Source organism: Nycticebus coucang, chromosome 21 (assembly GCF_027406575.1).
Source record: "Nycticebus coucang isolate mNycCou1 chromosome 21, mNycCou1.pri, whole genome shotgun sequence".
Taxonomy (NCBI): domain Eukaryota; kingdom Metazoa; phylum Chordata; class Mammalia; order Primates; family Lorisidae; genus Nycticebus; species Nycticebus coucang.
Genome location: NC_069800.1, coordinates 878,619 through 898,892, shown reverse-complemented (window position 1 = coordinate 898,892; position 20,274 = coordinate 878,619). Strand labels below are relative to the sequence as shown.

At 41.8% G+C, this 20,274-nt stretch overlaps 1 long non-coding RNA gene across 1 annotated transcript; it reads right to left on the bottom strand.

Moving 5' to 3' along the window:
- Positions 1 to 541: 541 nt before the first annotated feature.
- LOC128573616 (uncharacterized) lies at positions 542 to 12,165 on the bottom strand. Its single transcript, XR_008376498.1, has 3 exons — positions 12,055 to 12,165; positions 11,163 to 11,347; positions 542 to 855 (listed from the first exon to the last, which is right to left on the bottom strand). It is a non-coding gene; the product is annotated as an uncharacterized LOC128573616 (long non-coding RNA).
- Between the last annotated feature and the right edge of the window lie 8,109 nt (positions 12,166 to 20,274).

Genomic DNA, 20,274 nt, shown 5'->3' with positions numbered 1-20,274 from the left:
AAATAAAATCTAACCCAAGAGAGCCACATGTTTCTTACCCCTGGGACATTTTGCTTGTTTATGAAACTTGCCCCAACACTGGATGGAAAGACAATGTCTACGTGTGTTTCAATAATGGGCCAAACAGATTTCTTCCAAATTCCCAGATGTTTAAGGACATTTGAATACTTGGCATTACATAGAAGAGGAAAACTTCCATAATAAAAATGTTTTTACTTTTCATCTTGATAAATCAATGCCAGAATGGAGGAAGGGAAGGAGTCAGTCAGGAGGACCAAATGAACATTTGTGAAGAATCTGATGTGCCTGGAACTGTGCTTGGCACGGTGGGATGCTAAAAATTAATGTACAAAATAAGGTTCCTGCAGAGGCTGGAATAGGATGCATGAATCAACCAGAAAATAATTAACAGCTATATTATATTCTGCAGATAACTGCAATAATAATTTAAGAAAGAAAAGAAATCAGGGAAATCTAACAAAATCAAAGAAAAGTCAAGATTAGAAAACGCCTTGAGAATAGAATAGCGTCTCAGTGAATGTGGAAATTCCAGACTTGGAACACAGAATAAACACAGCTGGGAAGGGGGACAGGAGCATAGCACACAGCAAGTGGTACAGACAGAACAAGCAACCCATTCAGTGAACATGAAAGTGCTTAACATGATAACATGGTAACAAGTACCAGAACATCTGCTCTGTATGTCACGTCCATAGTGATACGTGGTCATTTGCACATCTACAGTAGGTGCTGGAAGACAAGACGGTCTGCTTCCCACACTTCAGGCTCCTGGAGGGTGGGGATCTTATTATCCATGACCCACCTGCTCCATTTGTAGCATCTTTTGAAATCTCCCTAGACAAAAAATAGGAACAAATGATTATGACAATCCATTGTCTTTAGATATTCTTTGTGAAATAGTTGGAGGAATCATACAACAAAAATTACATGTATTTTTATGTTTCTATAAGGTAAGTAGATAAAAGCTTTTGTCTGCAATTCAGACCGAATGAATAAAGGTGTTAAGTGACTTGTCCGTGCTGTGCTTCTGGCTAAATTTCAGGCAACTCTCTATAATTATTTAGCTTTTCAGGTGGCTCTGGAAATTTCTCCTCCTCCGTCCCAGCAGAGAGCCCCAATTGTCTTCCCCACTCCTGCCACAGGGCTCCCCGGGCTCTGATAGCAGGCTGCAAGTCTGTCATTATCCTCTCTCCACTCCATCAGCTCACCTCTCACCAGAAAGCTTCACAAAAGTTGGCTGGAAGTTTCCTACTTGATTTTGTTCCCCTAGTTTTTATTTTTTATACTTTAGCATACTCTGGTTTTCCTGAACCAAAGCTATTCATAAAAAAATTCAATCGGAACTAGAAAATACAACGTGATCCACTTAACCATTCTCTGTGTTTAAGGTCCTTTTAAGCACAAGTCCGACTTCCAACAACCTTCAAATACAGAAACCCAGTGCTTCCCCTATAAATTACAGTCAACTCCTCTTTTTAGCTCAAGTGAAATTACGAGAGAGACTGAAATCTTACATCTTTTCCTTTTCAGTCATTTCATGTAAATAGAATTAATCATTTCTGTTGTGTTAGAAATAGAAGGAGCCTAGGAGTTAAGCAGGGTGAACTACAAACCCAACTTCGCTATCACATGGAGTTTAATGAAGAGCATAGGCCTGAGGACACCACAGACCTGAGCAAACGCACTGACTGTTGTGTGACATAAAGGAACTTATGTCATTTTTCTGATTCATCTGCAAAATAAAAATATTTCATTGATGGGGATTATGAGAATCAGATGATTATAAAAAGTAATCAACAGTGCTTCATATAGGTCAGGCATCTTCAAACTGCAGGCCACATGAAGCGGTATGAATTGTATTTGTTCCCGTTTTGTTTTTTACTTCAAAATAAGATATGTTCAGTCTGCATAGGAATTTGTTCATAGTTTCTTGTTGTTTTTTTTAACTATAGTTCGGCCCTCCAACAGTCTGAAGGACAACGAATTGGCCCCCTCTTTAAAAAGTTTGAGGACGCCTGATACAGGTTATATGCATTCAATACCACTCTCCTTTCCTATAAAATTAAGAAGTTAAATTAAATGAGCTTTAAGGTCTCTTCCTGGCACTGACATTTCATGTTTCTACTATATTTTCCTAGATACTATAAATTGTAGACCGCCTAGCCACCAAGCAGCGCAGCTGCGAACACTTAACTCCCACCTCTAGGCTCAAAATAGCTCCAGGCTCTGAGACTCTTGTGACCAAACCTCCACATTGTACCCCCTTTTTAAGAATGGAATCACTGCCTGATTTCTTGCCTTCACCCCCTTACTCTAGGACTTTAATTCCATCTTTTTTCTCCATTCCTCTCATGATGTAGAGACCAGTCTCTGAGCCCTATTGCTGTGGCCTGATCAGAACTACCTGCTATACGTCCTCTCTGCCCCAACCACCTGCCTGCTTGGACGCTCACCGCCTGCCTGCTGCCAATTTGAAAGCCCCAACTCACAGCCAGGACATCTGTCTACAGACCACTGCCAGGCCTCCTGGATACCAGCTGCCCCCCTGCCGACCTGCCTCCCGGTGCTCCCTGTGTGAAAGCCCAGGCCTGCTCTCTCCTGCCCAGCTGAGTGCAGCCCACTTAGGGGGTCCTGGATTATCAGCCTAAACCTGGGACTAGCATGAACAGGGTCACTGAAATTAACACAAGAATATTATGTTGCTGGTTTATACTGACAGTAATCAGTCAGTATATGCTCCTTATGCATTTGAGATGAACCATCTTAATCTCTTCTATATTTAGTCTATGTTTTAGCCTATTTTTTATCTATTTTTTCTTCCATTAATTTGCATTTTATGGAGTTAAAACACATTACACAAAAGTGCACAAAACATAAATCATAACTCAATGTTTTATCACAAACCAAATCTACCTATGTAACCAACAGCAAGCCTTCTCATTGTGTCCTTTTTTTTTTTTTTGAGACAGAGTCTCACTTTGTTGCCCTAGAGTGCTGTGGCATCACAGCTCACAGCAACCTCAAACTCTTGGGCTCCAGCGATTCTCTTGCCTCAGCCTCCCAAGTAGCTGGGACTACAGGCGCCCACCACAATACCCAGCTATTTTTAGAGATGAGGTCTCCCTCTGGCTCAGGCTGATCTTGAACCTGTAAGCTCAGGCAATCCACTGACCTCGGCCTCCCAGAGTGCTGGGATTACAGGCATGAGTCACTGCGCCCAGCCCCTCATTGTGTCCTTAGTGGCAGAAAGACAGCTCTGGTGTCACTTCCTCTTCTTTATAAGGCATCAGGTTAATCAGATTAGGGCCTTAATTACCTGCTGAACGTCCTGTCTCCAAATGCAATCATCCTGGGAATTCACTGTATGGAATTTTGGAGGCCACAGCAGCTACAGTGACACATAGAAACAGCAATAGCTGCTCTTTATTCTGTGGTTATGCACTTCTGTGCCTTGCCCACGATACTTCATTTGATGCCCCAATATCCTATCATGTAACTGTCATTATTGTCCACTTTTTACATATAAGAAACAGAACCCCAAAAGGTTACATAATAAAAATCAGAACATGCCTCCCTTCTGTTTAAAATTCTCCAAAGGCTTCTTATTATCTTAAAATTATCCCCAAACCCTTTACAAGGCCTTCCTCACATGGCCTTTCGGTCCTCCCTGCTAACCCTCTTCCCCTTCATTCACTCTGTCCCAGCTACACAAGGTCTCTTTCTGTCCCACCTCAGGGCCTCAGCACCTACTGGTCTCTTCAGTTAGAACATTCTTCCCAGAGATCCTTGTGGTGTCAGCTGTTTTGGATTTAAGTCCTAAATGAAATAGATCTTCTCTGACCCAGCCAGTCTATCTGCCCCTCCCAATTAGCCTCCACTACAATAGTCTGTCTTTACTTTCTTCATATCACCATTTCAAATTATTTTATTATTTTATCATTTGTTTTATTTCATTTTTGGTTGATATTAGAATGTCAGAGCCGTAGGATAAAGGCCTTGTCCTTCTTCTTAATCTCGTCATCTCCAATGCCCAGAGTCTGGCACACGCAGGCACCGACTGACGCTGAATACGCGCATGAGTAGATAAATGAGTGAACCACACAAGTAATGTCTGAAAGAATTTACTCCAAAATTATATGTCAAAGTTAAAAACAAGGAATAGATTAATTTTTGGAAGGATCTGATTCCATAATAATTATAGCTACAATTTAGGAGGGCTTACCTGATTCTGTGCATGCTGCTAAGTGTTTTCTAAGCACTGTCTATTTAATCCTCAGAATCACTCTATAAAGTAGCTATTATTATCCTCATTTTGACCTGAGGAATTGAAGCTCGTGGAGATTTGAGTAATGTATTCATGTCATGTCTAGGAGGAGACTGAACAAAGACAGAATCCAGGTGTATCCGTCTCCAGAATTTGAACTATCAGACTCTGGACGATAAAAATTGAGTCTGTTTTAAAATAACGTGTCACGATGTACATATTTCCTGGTCTAGATATGTATTTACTTGGTGCCTTAAAAATAAATTTTAAACAATTTGTGTCAAAAAGTAATATGTAAATTTTAACATCACTCCTGACAATTTTTTTGACTAAAGAAACAAGATGTTATTTGATAGTGAAATTTTCCCAGCACTAAAATCTAGTATGTTATATAGAAGAACAGTTCCACTAGATAGAAATGCTAAATGGCAGATGTCCAGAGCTAATGCATTGCCTTTTATATGAAATAGCAAGAATGTCTTTGAAGGGACATTTATGCCACCTAATAAGTAATCGTCTGAAGTGTGGTGTGTTGGTGATTAGCTAGTAGTTAGCTGACCAGCACAAATTACTGGAGATCATGAATGACACTAATGTGAACCCATCTGCATTAACTCTTTCTCTCCATCTGCTTAGGATTTTTTTGTTCTAGAGGTCTCCTGAGATGTCTACTTACAAGCCAAAGTCACACTGACCCACTCAGGTGATAGAGAGTCCTATTGACCCAGGTGATAGAGAAAGTCTCTAGACTGTTCCTTATCCAAGTAGTCTGTACCCAGCAGGCCTTAAAAAATAGCTTTCCAAGCAGGCAAGTTACTGTATGTTAGATATACGATTCTCCAGGAAAAGAAACTAAAAACATATACAACTAAAACAATCCCCCTAAGCAACCCAGAAATGATGATCAGATAGAAAGTCGTATGAGTCGCTAACGTGGGTAATATTCTAGAGCAGGCAAGTGAAGTGAAGACTAATTCCTGCCACTTAAAAAAAAGAACAGAAGGGAGGTTAAGAACTTCCCAGCTCACAGAGCCGGTACATAAATCCAATGCCTCCAATTTTATGAACATTGAAACATCAGATGCTATTGTCAAAATGGGTTTATCTTCACATAGTTAAGTTTTTCTAAATAAAAAACTAACATGTATCATTCTGTCCAGCGCTTCCATTTCTCTCTCTAAACTACTATGGGCGGCAGAAGGATCAAATTCCATGGTGGAAAAGTTCTCTGGATTCTCTGGAGTGAAGAACCCAGAACCAAATACCTCTTTATTAAAATCCAATTTTATCAAAGACAGGAGAAAGAGTATGGAAAACTTCTTCCAACCTGACCCTTCATTGGTGCTCCTCGGGTGTTTTCTCAGTTGGACGAACTTGCTTCCCAGCATCTGGTCACTTACCTAAAGTTATTCATCATACCTACCACTGTTAAAAGAGTTTACTTAAATTCAAAGATAAATACATCTCTTGGCAGCTCAAAACCTCTAATAATGCCTATTTCCTACAAAATAAAGTCCAAATTCTCCAGCCTTACCCTGCAGGCCCAGGAAATTTTTCAGTTTCCTAATTCTTCAAACAAGTGTTCAGTAGACTTAACTGTATTTTAATTACACAGTTAGACACAGTTCCCTAAATGAACTCTAGAGTTACTTCTCTGTGGCAGCATTTCCCAAACACCAGTACTCACATGCGTTTCTCAGAAATAATTTAGAAAATAATGTTCTGGTCTTTGCTCAGACAGCCCCAGTCTTCTTCAGAGACCCACATCAAAGTCTGTATCTGGCAAGAAAACAAATAAACCTATCTTTCCCAAGCTCTTGCAGATAATGTGGAATCTCTTTTATCAGTTTATAAACTACTATCTATACAACGCTTTATCACTTACAAAAAAGTTTTTACACAGGCTGGGTATAGTGGTTCACACCTGTAACCCCAGGCAGGTGGATCCCTTCAGCTCAGGAGTTTGAGACCAACCTGAACAAGAATGAGACCCCCCTCCCCATCTCTACTAAAACTAGAAAAACTAGCCAGGTGCTATAGCAGGCATCTGTAGTCCCAGCTACTCAGGAGACTGAGAGGAGAGAATCACTTGAGTCCAGGAGTTTGAAGTTGCTGTGAGCTTTGTCACCATAGCACTCAACCTAGAGTAACAAAGTGAGACTCTATCTCTAAAAAAAAAACCATATATATATATATATATATGCACACATATATATGTAAAATGTTCAAATGTATTGCCTCTTTAAATGCTCACAAAAGTCTTATATTTTCAGTAGTATTTTCCTGGGGAAATAGGAAGAGATTTTTCAGGACCTCAGATATGTTACTTTTATATGAACATTATTTTTGTTTGGAAAATAGTAATAATAATAACACACAACAAAGGAATCTTTGAGAATGTTGGTATTTTTAAACCAAGGTAGTTATATCTTACATAGTTCTCATACATAAAGTAAAAATATTCATAGACTATAAATAAAATTTGACAGACACATAAATAGAGTTCTGTCTGCACAGTATTTTTTCAATTGATCCAATATTTAAAAATTAAAAGTTCATATAAAATCCAAATCAGCTGCCCAGCTTCTCTCTCTCCCCTCAAAAGAAGAAGATGAAAAAAGGAGAAGGAGGTGAAGATGATGAAGGGGGAGGAGGGGAAAGGAGGAGGATATGACATTTCTGTAGCTGATAAGGCCCTGGATTTGAATAGCTGGTGTTCCCTTTGGAGAATTTACTAGTTTCTAGTATGTCACAGTCCCCACCATTCCTTATTACCTCCCTGATGCTGAAGCCAAATGTCAGCCCTCCTTCATTATCATACATTGATGTTTTCCTCATGTAAGATGTCTTTATCAGAAACGGAAGGGTGAATAATAATCTAAAAGTAGCTCGTTTCAAGAAAAGAAGAAAGCACATGAACTGAAGAAGTGAAAATTATTTCTACAGCCGGGCATGGTGGCTCACACCTGTAATCCTAGCACCCTAGGATTGTCCTAAACTCAGAGCTTCAAGACTAGCATGAGCCAGAGTTGAGACCCCATCTCTACCAAAAAAAAAAAAAAAAAAAAAGCCAGGCCTTCTGGCAGGCACCTGTAGTCTCAGCTACTTGGGAGGCTGAAGCAAGAGAATCGCTTAAGCCTAGGAGGTGGAGGTTGCTGTGAGCTATGACGCCACAAAGTGAGACTCTGTCTCAATAAAAAATAAAGAAAGAAAGAAAGAAAATGAAGAAAAACTTCAAAGTAAGAAGATTGAAAGCAAAATAAAAAAAAGAAAAGAAAAATATTTTCTTTAATAGTCAAAGAAAGTGAATCTGTGTCTCACACCCAAGCTGCTTCACTCAAGCAGCCTGGTCCCTGTAAAATATTAGAATTTGCAACACCTAATCTAGACTTCAGAACCTGTGGAGAGAGTGAAACCATATTGTGTCACTGTTACTACTGAGTCTTCCCGGCCTAGAGCAATGCCCGGAACAAAGTGGGTCCTCAGTAAGTGTTTGCTGAATAAACATAGTTGAATGGTAAGGGAGACAGCTTTTCAAAAATAATAACTGCAATTGCCTACTTTCAAGTTCTATAAAAGAAGTGTAAGCAGGATATACTTACAATGGAAACACAAAACATCCTGCCTCCTCGTCCATTGTAACATATAACAAAGGTGAGCAAATGCCACCTGTGTTGCCTTGCCCATTACTCTCCACTCCACTCCCCACACTAAGTGGAAGTTTCTACAGCTGGAGTCAGTAAACATTTTCTATAAAGGACCATGTAGTAAATATTTTAGGTTTTTAGACTTGCCAAAACTTTACAACCCTGTCATTGTAGCTGAAAAGCAGCCACAGACAATATGGAAACACATGAACATGGCAGTGTTCCAATAAAACTTTATTTATAGGTAGTGAGCTGTATCTGGCATGCTGTAGTTTGCTGAACATTGTTCAAGAGGAAAGGAACTGTATTTGTCATCTTTGTAGTTTGTTGAATTGAATTGGAGAACATTATTTTGATTTGGGGCTCTGAACTTAGCTGACACACTCACACACATATGTATGTATGTGTGTCTGTGCGTCTATTGCATTGGAGAGGTGGGGAGCAGGGGGCAGGAGGGGGAAAATGGTAACTAACACTAACCACTTCCAAAGTATTCCGCTACAGAAATGGAAAGGGAATGGGACATCTTTTTTATACATTTTATCAATGGAAACAAAATCTCTGGACTTTCATAAAGTCCTGACCTCAGTACTACAACTTGGACGTAAAAAGATCCAAGGAACTATCAGTTTAGAAACATAAGTACTGGCATAGAGAAAATTGACCTATTTTCTCTGATGAGAACTCTAGGAGTGATATTTACTGAGATTATGTTGCTTCCCTATATTATCGTTTGCATACTCGCAGATAACAAAAAATAAAAGGGTAACAGACAGTATATTATATTATACATATGTAATACTCTCTTAATGAGAAAATAAAGCATCTCCTCAGATTAAAGAAAGGAAAATACATTCGAGTAGAAATTAACTGTCTCGTCCTGACTCTCCCTGATAGGGCTGGAAAATAACTATTCTGTGATAGAAAGTTAGGGAAATTACAGGGAAATAAGACAAAGAAAATAAAGAGATCAAGTAATGAGAATAAAAGGGACAGAAATTATAAGAAACAGACGAAAAGAGAAAAAGAAGAGATTAATGGGCCTACAACAGGGAGCGACAGTCTATCTGTAATTTCTTAAATGTCAGGCAAAGATTCCAAGGGTCATGAATGACTAAATCCTGGTTCACAGCACTTTTCTAAATCTGTTCCAAGGTATTTTTACAGAAGTAAATGTTATTGGCTTATTTCAAGTCTATGAAACCAAAACCCTCTTTTTATTTTATTTATTTATTTTTTTTGTAGAGACAGAGTCTCACTGTACCTCCCTCGGGTAGAGTGCCGTGGCGTCACACGGCTCACAGCAACCTCCAACTCCTGGGCTTACGCGATTCTCCTGCCTCAGCCTCCCGAGCAGGTGGGACTACAGGCGCCCGCCACAACGCCCAGCTATTTTTTTGTTGCAGTTTGGCCGGGGCTGGGTTTGAACCCGCCACCCTTGGCATATGGGGCCGGCGCCCCACTCACTGAGCCACAGGCGCCGCCCCCCAAAACCCTCTTTTAAAACTGAGACCAACATAACTGACTCGATGTGACAACCTGCGTCTGCGCCCCCAGGGCCCGCGCTGTGCGCCCAGCGTGGCATCTCCGTCAGTGTGACCTCGTGCGTCTGCGTCCTGCGTGGCATCTCCGTCAGCGTGACCTCATGCGTCCGAGTCCTGCATGGTGTCTCCGTTAGTGTGACCTCTGCGTCCGCACCCCCAGGACGCGTGCTGTGCGCCCTGCGTGGCGTCTCCGTCATTTCAGATCTTTGTTGTGGGAGGAGCTGTGGTACGTTTGCCAATGAAGAAACATACCTGGTCGGTAAGACAGTCCAAATCCCACTAGAACTGTAGCAGCTGCCATTTAACGTGACTCGCTGATTTCAGTGAGTGACTGAGAAGATGACTCTTAGAAGTGTGAAAGAGGTGTCATAGGAACTCCAGAGAAAATTAATTCCCATGGTCTAGATTCTGAAACTGTTGTTGAATCAAGATGGTGAGATAAAAATATGTGTCTTCTTCCAATAGGAAACTATTCTGTCTACACCTCCATCTGTGACCTCAGCCAGACCTTCCAGATAACTCACCCAGCTTCTGCGTCAGCACCTGCTGCCCCCCGCACCTCATGCATGAAGATGGCTTCTTTCCTTCAACCTCATGAACATCTGCGAGCTTCCGATTTTTATTCTCCAGCTTCCTCACCTCTTTCAGCCTTCATGGAATTGAAGGGCATCATTAGGGTCTTTCTCTGGATCAGGTCTGGTTTTAAGGGAATGTTGTAGCTTGTTTGATTTTCTGTCCAGACCACTCAAACTTTTTCCATATCAGCAAGGCAGGTTCATGTTCATATCACTTGTGTGGTCACTGGAGGGACACTTGGCTGTTTGGTGCAGGAAGCTTTCACCCCATTCTGGCTTTTGACATTTCTTCCTCTCTAAGCTTAATCATTTCCAGATATTTTTAAATTTCAGAATATTACAGGTTACAAATATTTTGGTTCCATGAATTGCTTTTATACAGTTGAATCAAAGTTTCCAGTTTTTTTATTTAAGGTGAGGGATTTAAACCCTTAGAAGCCATGGTAGGGTTATTAACTGGCCTCCTTTCAATTTTGTTAAGTCTCAGGGAATGGGGAGGTCCAACAACAGGGACAGAGATGGGGTAATCGTCAGTCAGTGGAGCCAACAGAACACACAACATTGATTAACACTGTCTTATATAGATTTGATTTGTGGTGCCCACAAAAGATTACAAAAGTAACATCAAAGATTTTTCCAGCCATCATAACAGACATAATAATGAAAAAGTTTGAGATACTGAACAAATTACCAAAACGTGCATGCTGGATTGCTACAAAGTTTCGAATCGTACAAAATGCAGTATCTGGGAAATGTAATAAAGTGAAGTGCCATGAAATGAGGTGTGCCTATAAAAGAAATCTCTTACACCTAAGTGTTGGGGTGGAAGGAAACTCACTGCTGCTGTGGCACTTTTTAATGAGTCACTTTAATTTTGTACAGTTCAGTCACATCTCACATTAAATGCAAAATATAATCATTCTGATTCTCAGCCTCCTCCACTCCCAACTCATGAGCTACAATGTGTCAGACACTGCTCTAAACAGTTTACCTCAACCTTGTAAGAGAGATATGGTGGCTGCCCCGGTATCACAGAGGAGGAAACTGAGGCTTGGGGAGGTTAGGCAACTCACTAAGGTCTCTGCTTGAAAGCGAGAAAACTAGGACTCACAGCCAGGTGAAGGGACTCCAGAGGCCACTCTGCACACAGAAGATTACAGCCGGTTGCTCTTCTGGCTCTCCAGCCCTAGTGGGGCCTCTTGCCTCCAGACAAGCAAAGTCTAAATGCTGCGGAGTGAGAAGTTCCTTGGGTCCTCAAAATCCTGGTGTAGCCATACGACAGCAGATGTGAAGACTCTGAACATGAGAACAAAATCAGCACCAATGAATAGCTGTTGATTAACTGAATGTTTTCCTTGCAAGCTTCAAAAGCAGAAACTTAAAAACCTCTTTCTATGATGTAGCATTATTCCAGTGCTTTAAAATTTAAAAAAAGAAGGTGTGCTGAGGTCCAAGCAGTCCTTTGTTTTAGCATTCCACTGAGACAGAGAAATTCTCATCACACCCCTCTCTTTAAATCCCAGTGCGCCCTCACACAGAGAAAATGCCCCCCACCTCCTAGCATGTGGATGTGGCTCCAGTCAGGAGCGAAACCAACAGGAGTGGCCGAGCCAAGAGACTGTCAAAGGTGGCAAGTGGAGAGGGAAAGAGGACATTCACTCCTTTGTCTGTGAAGCACCATATATATCTCCTTCCCTCTAGACCCAAGAGGAAAACCATATTGTACTTGATTCTTAGGTGGGGGTGGAAGGGTGGGAGAGGAGTATTATAAAAAATAAGGAAAGACCTGATTAAAACCCCACTGCATATGCTAGGTCTAATTGCCTTTTTTTCCCTACAACCCGATTTCAGCAATTATGTTTATCATTTAGATGCCTTCTCTTGTTCATAACGTTGATGATTCTCACATGGGCTGTAGACTATTTAATTGTGTTCTTATTAACATTCCCATTTTAAATGACTAAAAATAAGACTTTGACCTTCCAAAGCGAATAACTGCTTACCACCCTTCCTTAGGGAGATATTAACTTCAGAAATTTCTGCAAAGCCTGTCCATGATGGTGTGTCCCTTCGTTTTTCTTCCTGCTTGTTTCTTTAAGGCAGAGCTTCCTATTTCTTTTCTGCAAGAGGTAAAGACAAAGGATCGCTGGATCCCAAAGAAAATGTCAGGAGATCACAGAGACAAAAGGAAAGGCTTCTGTAGGAGAATGCTGGGGTGGCTGTTTCTTTCTTTTTTTCCTCAGAGTCACCAATCTATTGCTTTTATTTTAGAAGAGAGATCAAATACTGAATATGTTTTTCTTTTCTTTTTTTTTTGTGGGGGGGAGACAGAGTCTCACTTTGTCACCCTCAGTAGAGTGCCAGCTGTGGTGTCACAGCTCACAACAACCTCAAACTCTTGGGCTTAAGTGATTTTTTTGCCTCAGCCTCCCAAGTAGCTGGGACTACAGGCACCTGCCACAACGCCCAGCTGTTGTTGCTGTTGTTGTTGTTGTTATTGTTGTTTGGCAGGTCCAGGCTGGATTCAACCCCACCAGTTCTAGTGTATGTGACTGGCACCCTAGCCGCTGAGATACAGGCCCTGAGCCAGAATAAGTTTTTCTTAACATATGCCAGCCATTAAAAATGACACCATTTAAGTGCCATTTTTTTATGTAAAGAGAACTATTTTGATCATTTCAGCAGGGAAAACCAAAATGATGCATTGCTAGAAAAAAAAAAAAAGAAAAAGAAATCTTCCTTTGGGATGTAGAGCATGAAGCAGGATAAGGAGGAATTGTTTCCTGTTCAAATTACAGTTTAAATATGAATTTAGAAACATTTAAATTTGAATGAAAAAAAAGATCAGCAGAGCTGTTTATAAAGACCTGGAAAACCTAATCCAACATATCCCCTGTGCCTTTACAAACGTGTGTGATAAGTGGTGTGTCAGTGGCAAATAATAATTCCACACATTTTGTTGATAATTGTCTTCAGCCTGACTTATAGAAGGGGACATAATGGTTGCAGAGAATTGCAGCAATATATTTATTTCCTTTAAACCTCTACTTCAATAGCCTTTCATAAAGTAAAAGAAATGAAAGGAACTTTATAAAATATACAAAGGAAACTAAACTTATGGATAGAAGCTAGGACAAGCAAAGGAATTCCTATAATCCAGACACACATAATTCTTACTGCAGACTAGCCTCCATTTCAGGGGGTGAGCAGTTACTACCCCTGTTAGAGCTCGGGAAGAATGACTATCTCTGATTATGTAACAAACACTATCATTAAAACTAAGGCAATATGCCCACCCACCCCTCGCATATATGAAAGGAAAGAAAAGTTAAAAAATAATAATAATGGAGGGGAGACAAGATGGCGGACTGAAGCCAGCTTTCAACAAAGGCTCCCGTCCAGAAGGAGAGTTAAGGGACAGGAATTTAGTAAGTATCCTGGTGGACTTGAGCCTCACCAAGAGAGAAGGCTGAAGAACGCACATCAACACCGCTGAGGCAAGTTGTGATCACAAGGACGCAAACAAAAGGTACAAAATCCACCACCAAGCGGACGGGAGTCCCCCTCCCCCATGAGACCGGCTCTGTAGCCCCACAATTGAACAAGTGGGCAGAAATTAAAGCCCCTCCCACTACACTCCACGGGAGAGACCTTCTAAAAACTGGACCTACCTCCCCTACTGGGGTGCCGTGGCGTTCTCCTGCCGGACATAGGGCTGAATAAAACTTTGGGAATCCTTTGCCGGCAACCCTGAATCCCCGGCGCTCCCCTCCCGCCCACTGAGGTCCGGAGGCCTGTCCCCCAGGACTTCGGATCCTTGGGTGATTTCTCAAGGGGAGTGGACAGTCCCCGAGTTGCGACTGGTCAGCATTGACTCTGAGGCGCGCCGAGTGAGGAGAGGGCACCGGGCTGAGGGGGAGTCACGCCTCGAGGCACTTCCCTGCGGTGCAGTGCACCAACCCTCCCCGGGCATACGGAGCCCAAGACTGAATAAGACTCTGGCCTCCCCGCTGAGAGCTGAGAACCCCTACTCTCACTCGGGGTCTGAGGGCCTATCCCCCAGGAGTTCGGCTCCTTGGGTGATTTCTCGAGGGGAGTGCACAGTGCCTGAGCTGCCTCAGGTCAGCGCTGACTCTGGGACACGTGAGCGAGGAGAGAGCACTCTGCTGAGGGGAAATCAAGCCTTGGCGGTACTTCCCTGCGGTGCAGTGCAGGAGCCCTCCCCGGGCACAAGACTGAATAAGACTCTGGCCTCCCCGCTGAGAGCTGAGAGCCCCTACTCTCACTCGGGGTCTGAGGGCCTATCCCTCCGGAGTTCGGCTCCTTGGGTGATTTCTCGAGGGGAGTGCACAGTGCCTGAGCTGCGTCAGGTCAGCGCTGACTCTGGGATACGTGAGCGAGGAGAGGGCACTCTGCTGAGGGAAAATCAAGCCTTGGCGGCACTTCCCTGCGGTGCAGTGCAGGAGCCCTCCCCGGACCGTAGTATTGCGTGAAACTGAATGAAACTCTAGCTTCCCCCCGCCCCACTCCCAATCCGGGTCTGGGGGCCCATCCCCCAAGAGTTCTGATTCTTGGGGGATCTCTTAAGGGGTGTGGACCCAGCACAAACTGCGGCAGCTCAGTGCTGACTCTGGGGCGCGGGACAGAGGAGAAAAGGGTCGCCTGAGTGCCCACACCAGAGCAGCAGTTCCCTGGAGGTAGATCAACAGCCGTTTTTTCTTTAACGGCAGAACGCTCACTTCTGGATATTCTGAGGCCACACCCCCTGTCTCCCTGGGCAACCAGAGGAGGCCACCGGTGTCACGGCTCACAAACCCAGAAGCCTCCAGGGCGGGGCCGACCCAGAGAGGTGTTCAGATGCAATTCTCCAACAGCAAAGACGTTTGAACTCAAAACAGCCCGTCTCCTGTAGGCGACGACAGGAACAGAGACAGAACCTCACAAAGTTGTCTGTTCTGTTCTGTTCTGTTAGCAGCATCCATCAGGGACGGGGCTAAGCCTGAGTGAACACCTCCTTCCCATCACCTGCATCAAACACTCAAAGATGTCAGGCCCCATCTCCTCCTGCTAGATAGCGGCAGTCTGCGGGGGCCTGGCAGACTTCCTCGTGATTCAGGCGGGTGCAAACCCCTGGAGTGTCTGTTCACTGCAGGCAACTGGGTTAGCCATCTGCAGAGATACCAGTGACTGGGTCCGACGGAGGGGCAAAGTGGGGAAGGAGATGTCAACCTTCCCAGACTGCTCTGTTTGCGGGGTGGCTCCTCCTGACTCCACGCTGCACTGGGGTGAGCTGTGTCAGAGGAGTCACCAGGCCCCTGTGATCCAGTTCCCAGAGACCTCTTGAACCCTTCCACCTGAGACAAGTGCCGATTGAGACAGTTGATTCGGACCTTTTGAACTGGGCTAATAGACTGAGGACTTTTCAGGTGGTGCCCTGGGTGTGCGATTGTAGGAAGGTTTGATTCTCCTTTTCCAACTGGGGCCAGAGGTGGGCAGGCGGGGTGACTTAATTGCTGATTTTTCCACACAGCTGAGACTTCAAGCCAGAGTAGAAGTTGCAATAGGATCGAACAGAAACCAGCTGAAAACAAGACAGAACCACTTTGCTCCACCACACCAGAAAGGGCCCCAGTTTCTCAGGCCACAACACTGTACGGGCCCTCGATAAAACCACAGGGGAAAAACCAAAGGGAGTAAACCATGGGGCGGAATCAGCGGAAAAACTCTGGTAACATGAATAACCAGAATAGATCAACCCCCCCAAGAAAAGATACGGCAGATGTGATTGAAGATCCCATTCATAAACAACTGGCTGAGATGTCAGAAGTCGAATTCAGAATTTGGTTTGCAGACAAGATTAATAAAATGGAATTAGGAATTCGAGGAGAAATTCAAAAACTGTCTCAAGAATTTAACGAATTTAAAGACAAAACCACCAAAGACTTAGACACACTGAAACAAGAACTTACAGCCCTCAAAGATATGAAAAATACAGTAGAATCCCTCAGTAACAGAATGGAGCAAGCAGAAGAAAGGATTTCTGACATTGAAGATAAGGTCTTCGAACGCTCCCAATCTCTCAAAGAGGAAGAGAAATGGAGAGCAAAAACGGATCACTCACTCAGAGAGCTCTCAGATAATTCGAAAAAAAATAACATAAGGGTTATAGGAATTTCGGAGGCTGATGACATGACACCCAAGGGCACAGAGGCCCTTCTACATGAAATTATGAAAGAAAATTTTCCAGACATGCCTAGAGAATCTGAAATTCAGATAGCAGACAGCTTCAGAACCCCAGCACGATTCAACCCCCAAAAGCCATCTCCCAGACATATCATAATTAGCTTCACTAAAGTTAACATGAAAGAGAAGATTCTCAAAGCAGCCCGGCGAAAGAAAACTATAACGTACAAAGGTAAGAATATTAGAATAACTGCAGATCTCTCTGCTGAAACTTTTCAAGCAAGAAGAGGCTGGTCATCAACTTTTAATCTCCTAAAGCAAAAAAACTTTCAACCCAGGATCTTGTATCCAGCTAAACAGAGTTTCATCTATGATGGAGAAATTAAATACTTCAATGACATTCATATGTTGAAAAAATTTGCCATAAGTAAACCAGCTCTTCAGGATGTTCTCAGACCTATCCTCCACAATGACCAACCCAATCCTATACCACAAAAGTAAACTCACTCAGAAACTTCGGATCAAACTCCAACTTCCACACTGGCGAAAGGATTAAAAATGTCCACTGGACCTTTGAAAAACTCGATACCCAAAATTCCACCAGACTTATCCTTACTCTCCATCAATGTGAATGGCTTAAACTGTCCTCTAAAGAGGCATAGGTTAGCTGACTGGATACAAAAACTTAAGCCAGATATTTGTTGCATACAAGAGTCACATCTCAACTTAAAAGACAAATACAGACTCAGGGTGAAAGGATGGTCATCCATATTTCAGGCAAATGGTAATCAGAAAAAAGCAGGTGTTGCAATTTTATTTGCAGATACAGTAGGCTTTAAACCATCAAAAGTAAGGAAAGACAAGAATGGTCACTTCATATTTGTTAAGGGTAATACTCAATATGACGAGATCTCAATTATTAATATCTATGCACCCAACCAGAATGCACCTCAATTTATAAGAGAAACTCTAACAGACATGAGTAACTTGATTTCCTCCAGCTCCATAATCGTTGGAGATTTCAACACTCCCTTGGCAGTGTTGGATCGATCCTCCAGAAAGAAGCTGAGCAAAGAAATCTTAGATTTAAACCTAACCATCCAGTATTTAGATTTAGCAGACATCTACAGAACATTTCATCCCAACAAAACTGAATACACATACTTCTCATCAGCCCACGGAACTTACTCCAAAATTGATCACATTTTAGGTCACAGGTCTAACCTCAGTCAATTTAAAGGAATAGAAATTATTCCATGCATCTTCTCGGACCATCATGGAATAAAACTTGAATTGAGTAACAACAGGAATCTGCATACCCATACAAAAACATGGAAGTTAAATAACCTTATGCTGAATGATAGCTGGGTCAGAGATGAGATTAAGAAAGAAATCACCAATTTTTTGGAACAAAATGACAATGAAGACACAAGCTATCAGAACCTCTGGGACACTGCAAAGGCAGTTCTAAGAGGGAAATTTATAGCACTGCAAGCCTTCCTCAAGAGAACGGAAAGAGAGGAAGTTAACAACTTAATGGGACATCTCACGCAACTGGAAAAGGAAGAACATTCCAACCCCAAACCCAGTAGAAGAAAAGAAATAACCAAAATTAGAGCAGAATTAAATGAAATTGAAAACAAAAGAATAATACAACAGATCAATAAATCAAAAAGCTGGTTTTTTGAAAAGCTCAATAAAATAGATAAACCTCTGGCCAACCTAATCAGGAAAAAAAGAGTAAAATCTCTAATATCATCAATCAGAAACAACAAAGACAAAATAACCACAGACTCATCAGAAATCCAAAAAATCCTTAATGAATATTACAAGAAACTTTATTCTCAGAAATATGAAAATCTGAAGGAAATAGACCGATACTTGGAAGCACGCCACCTTCCAAGACTTAACCAGAATCAAGTGGAAATGTTGAACAGACCCATATCAAGTTCAGAAATAGCATCAACTATACAAAACCTCCCTAAAAAGAAAAGCCCGGGACCAGATGGTTTCACGTAAGAATTCTACCAAACCTTTAAAGAGGAATTAGTACCTATATTACTCAACCTGTTCCAAAATGTAGAAAAAGAAGGAAGACTACCCAACACGTTCTATGAAGCAAACATCACCCTGATCCCCAAACCAGGAAAAGACCCAACAAGAAAAGAAAATTATAGACCAATATCACTAATGAATATAGATGCAAAAATATTCAACAAGATCCTAACAAACAGAATCCAGCAACACATCAAACAAATTATACATCATGACCAAGTTGGTTTTATCCCAGGGTCTCAAGGCTGGTTCAATATACGTAAATCTATAAATGTAATTCAGCACATAAACAAATTAAAAAACAAAGACCATATGATTCTCTCAATTGATGCAGAAAAAGCTTTTGATAATATCCAGCATCCCTTCATGATCAGAACACTCAAAAAAATTGGTCTAGAAGGGACTTTTCTTAAACTGATAGAGGCTATCTACAGCAAACCCACAGCCAATATCATATTGAATGGAGTTAAATTGGAATCATTTCCACTCAGATCAGGAACCAGACAAGGCTGCCCATTGTCTCCATTGCTTTTCAACATTGTAATGGAAGTTTTAGCCACCGCAATTAGGGAAGAAAAGGCGATCAAGGGTATCCATATAGGGTCAGAAGAGATCAAACTCTCGCTCTTCGCAGATGATATGATTGTGTATCTGGAAAACACTAGGGACTCTACTACAAAACTCCTAGAAGTGATCAAGGAATACAGCAGCGTCTCAGGTTACAAAATCAACATTCATAAATCGGTAGCCTTTATATACACCAACAACAGTCAAATTGAAAAAGCAGTTAAGGACTCTATCCCATTCACAGTAGTGCCAAAGAAGATGAAATATTTGGGAATTTACCTAACAAAAGACGTGAAAGATCTCTATAAAGAGAACTATGAAACTCTAAGAAAAGAAATAGCTGAAAATGTTAACAAATGGAAAAACATACCATGCTCATGGCTAGGAAGAATCAACATTATCAAAATGTCCATACTACCCAAAGCAATATATACTTTCAACGCACTCCCTATTAAAGCTCCACTGTCATATTTTAAAGATCTTGAAAAAACATTACTTCGTTTTATATGGAATCAGAAAAAACCTCGAATAGCCAAGACATTACTCAGAAATAAAAACAAAACAGGAGGAATCACACTACCAGACCTCAGACTTTACTACAAATCGATAGTGATCAAAACAGCATGGTATTGGCACAAAAACAGAGAAGTAGATATCTGGAATAGAATAGAGAACCAAGAGATGAATCCAGCTACTTACCGCTATTTGATTTTTGACAAGCCAATTAAAAACATTCAGTGGGGAAAAGATTCCCTATTTAACAAATGGTGCTGGGTGAACTGGCTGGCAACCTGCAGAAGACTGAAATTAGACCCACACCTTTCACCATTAACTAAGATAGACTCTCATTGGATTAAAGATTTAAACTTAAGACATGAAACTATAAAAATACTAGAGGAGAATGCAGGGAAAACCCTTGAAGAAATTGGTCTGGGTGAGTATTTCATGAGGAGAACCCCCCGGGCAATTGAAGCAGCTTCAAAAATACACTACTGGGACTTGATCAAACTAAAAAGCTTCTGCACAGCTAAGAACACAGTAAGCAGAGCAAGCAGACAGCCCTCAGAATGGGAGAAGATATTTGCAGGGTATAACTCTGACAAAGGTTTAATAACCAGAATCCACAGAGAACTCAAACGCATCAGCAAGAAAAAAACAAGGGATCCCATCGCAGGCTGGGCAAGGGATTTGAAGAGAAACTTCTCTGAAGAAGACAGGCGCACGGCCTTCAGACATATGAAAAAATGCTCATCATCTTTAATCATCAGAGAAATGCAAATCAAAACTACTTTGAGATATCATCTAACTCCAATGAGGCTAGCCTATATCACAAAATCTCAAGACCAGAGATGTTGGCGTGGATGCGGAGAAAAGGGAACACTTCTGCACTGCTGGTGGGAATGCAAATTAATACATTC